This window comes from Scylla paramamosain, chromosome 19 (genome assembly GCF_035594125.1).
Source record: "Scylla paramamosain isolate STU-SP2022 chromosome 19, ASM3559412v1, whole genome shotgun sequence".
Taxonomy (NCBI): Eukaryota; Metazoa; Arthropoda; class Malacostraca; order Decapoda; family Portunidae; genus Scylla; species Scylla paramamosain.
The window spans coordinates 14,821,142-14,825,034 of NC_087169.1; positions in this window are offsets into that span (position 1 = coordinate 14,821,142).

Genomic DNA, 3,893 nt, shown 5'->3' on the forward strand with positions numbered 1-3,893 from the left:
GTATGTATGTGTGTGTGTATGTATGTATGTAAGCATCTAACTCTATATTACAAGTACTTACATTCGTTACTCCACTCGATGCAATGAACTGTGAAAGAAAGTGAAAATATTATCCTCGTATCCAGCCAGCGTGCAATATTACGAGTAACAAGACTAATATAGCGTAACCATGTAAGGAAATCCTGGAGTGAGAGGATAAAAAAAAATCTAATATATAAAAATACCAGAATTTAACTTTTTGTGAAGGAAATATGTTTTTAATTTTTTTATTTTCATTTTTTATTTTTTTTCATTTTCGTTTGTTATTTATTAAATTTCTATACTTCCATTCCCGTCCTTGTTGATTTGTTAAAGGCAGGAATTCGTAATATATAGCTGTAGTTCAATTTTCAGCGTTAAACCTTACCAGACTTCAATATTCGTAGTTTCTTCACAAAATATTAAAAATATAACATGTAAACACGGAAAATTTATTAGAATGTGCAGCCCTTATCAATTTGTTGGTTATTACTACGTTCAATACACCAAGCTCGGAGACGTCAGCTTATGTGTCTGTTTCTTAAATTCCACAAAAATAAGGAAAAAAAAATATTACTGGTTGGAGAAGAAAGAAACTACTAAAGAACACACAATGGTTACATTTCTCTACATCAAACAGTTCATAAAGTTGGGGAATCGTTCTTTTTTTCTTTCTTTTTTTTTTACATACAACATCCAAAGTTATGGTTGATACTATAATACTCAGATGTAAAAAGAATGTTACGAGACACGTGTGAAAAAAAAACAAAAAAAAACAAGATTCCGACGTAAAAGAGGAAAAATATTACAAGAGTCGGATATAAAAAAAAAAGAAAAAGAAAAATATATCACTAAAATCAGATAAATTATATAAAAGAGAGAAAAAGAAATAAAAGTCATATGTTAAAAAAGGAGTGAAAAATAGGGAAACTATGGTAAGACTCAGATGACAAGAAAAAAAAAAAAAAAAACGAATAAATCCATTCATTCGAAATATGAACACAATACGCAGCTCTTTTTCTCTTTTACATCGAAATATCCTGTAATACGAGTCAACAATGTTATCTCATTCAAATCAACAACCATTAATTAATACCTGAACTCAATTCGTGATAAAAAAAAACTCACGCAGACTGAAAAACAATAAAAAAAAGCCAATTGGAATCCAGTAATATCAACTAAAGCATGAAATGAAATAAAAAAAAAGATCAAAGGAAAAAAAAAGAAAAAAGATCGACAGTTTAATAAGCACCAGTAATGTAGACACTTCCTGTAATTCAGACAACCTTACACATCCTTTATTTTCTCTTCGGCATCCACAGAACACCAAGTAACATTCTGAAACAGTTCTCTCCGTACCTCGACTACTTTCAAGAGGCTCTACTTGAAGTGACAGAGATTTTTAATGTTGTTCTAGTGGCACATTAACAAGATTAACAAGATTTCTACATTGTCAACGGGATAAATACTCTTGAGAACCGGTTAATCATCTGTATGGCCTTTGAAAATAATCGTAGCGAAGTGATGTGAGTTTTTCAGGGTGTTTCTACGGTTCTTGTGGCAGATTAACAAGATTTCTACAATATTAACATGAGAAACGCTCTTGAAAACCTGGTTAATCATCTCTGTGGCCTTTGAAAACAGTCGTGGTGAGAGAGCAGAGCGTTTACAAATACAGGTCTTAGATGTATGTATGATGTATGTATATGTGTATTTGTGTAGGTGCGTGGGTGTGTGTTGCACGTGTAGGTGAGCGTTGCCGAAGTTAAAACTAAGAAATGTCAGGACACTCCGGTTTCCATCTCCCCCTAATAGCGAATTCTTCAGACACGGCCAATTTCAGATATGGAGGAAAACTTGATAACTGTTATTGGCTCTCTCTCTCTCTCTCTCTCTCTCTCTCTCTCTCTCTCTCTCTCTCTCTCTCTCTCTCTCCGTTTATCTATGAGGTATATCAGTATTTTTATCTGTCCTAGAGAACGAGAGAGAGAGAGAGAGAGAGAGAGAGAGAGAGAGAGAGAGAGAGAGAGAGAGAGAGAGAGAGAGAGAGAGAGAGAGGTCTGGACAATACAAACTTTTTCTCTTACCGTCGTGGCATCGAATTACACGGATGACTTATAGCGGTGTCACAACTCATCGTAAACAAACACACACACACACACACACACACATAAACACACACACGGACAGACAGGCAGAGGGGGACATATAGAACAAAGAAACACCCCCCCATTCAACCCCCTCTTCCCCCATACACACACACGAACACACATACGAGTACACACGATATAAAAAAAAAACTCACATAAACACGATCAAATACTACACACATACACACACACACACACACACACACACATTCAAGACCAGAACTTTGTATATAACTTAGGTCTTCCATCTCGCCCGAACGGAGAGTGCGAGGAGGGGAGGGAAGGAGGGAGGAAATATGGGCGGGAAAGAAGGAAAAAAAAGAGAAAGGGGAAATAGATAAGGAAAGAGTTAAAGGAAGTAGGAAAGGAAGACAGGAGATAGTTCATGTTACGGCTGAGTCTCTCTCTCTCTCTCTCTCTCTCTCTCTCTCTCTCTCTCTCTCTCTCTCTCTCTCTCTCTCTCTCTCTCTTGTGTGCAATGAAATTAAGCCTACGACTCTAAACTACATCATTTACTGTTGCACGAGAGAGAGAGAGAGAGAGAGAGAGAGAGAGAGAGAGAGAGAGAGAGAGAGAGAGAGAGAGAGAGAGAGAGAGAGAGAGAGAGAGAGAGAGAGAAAGCACACCAAAGAATAAACTATAAACAGACGAAAATAGATGATAATGGCCCAGGGAGAGATGAAAGGAAGGAGGAAAGGAGGGAAGGAGGGAAGGAGGGAAGGAGGAAAGAGGCGCCTCCTTGACTTGTTACCATCGACCGACTTGAGGGGATGAAGGAGGAGGAGGAGGAGGAGGAGGAGGAGGAGGAGGAGGAGGAGGAGGAGGAGGAGGAGGAGAAGGAGGAGGAGATAAGAGAGATACCAAGGAGACGAGGTTTAAAGACTGGTGAAATAAGAAGATAAAGGAGAACTAGGGCGAGAAGAAGCTTGTGAAGGAGAGAGATAAGTAATGAGGGAGGGAAGGAAGAAGGGAGATAGGTAAGGGAAGGGCGAGAAAGGGAAGGTGGACAAGAGGGAATGGAGGAGGAGGAAGAGGAGGAAGAGGACAGAATACCAAAAGATGAACGTTCTTAAAATGAAGAATGCGATGGTTAGTGGATTGAAAGTAATACGAAAAGACAAATAGTGATAGAAGAGAAGTGGAACGAGGAGATAAAATATACAGAAGGAAGGAAGGAAGGAAGGAAAGGATGGGAGGGGCGAGGTAAGGGAAGGAGGAACAGGAGAGAAGTTGAAGCACGGAAGAAATTAAACAGAAAGGAAACACATGCAGAATGAAAGGAGGAAAAGACGAAAAGATGAAAGAAAAAACAGTAGAACAAGAAGAAAAAAAGATGAAAAATATAAAAGGAAGGAAGGAACAAGGGAAGGAAAGGCGGCAAAAAAAAGGAGAAAAAGAAGGAAGAAAGGTAGGGGGGAGGAAGGAAGGAAGGAAGGAAGGAAGGAAGGAAGGAAGGAAGGAAAGAAGGAAGGAAGAGCAGGAGGAACAGGAGATAAACTAAACCATGAAAAGAAAGGAAACAAGGAGGAGAAAGACATACGAACAGAAAGGGGGAAAAGAAAGAAGGAAGAAAAATACGAGTGGAACAGGAAGAAGAGATAAAATAAAATAGGAAGAAGGAAAGAAAAAAAAAACACGAAGGGAGAAAGGAAAGAAAGAAGGAAGGAAGGAAGGAAGGAAAGAAGGAAAGGAAAGGGAGGGAGGAAGGGAGAAAAAAATGTAGGT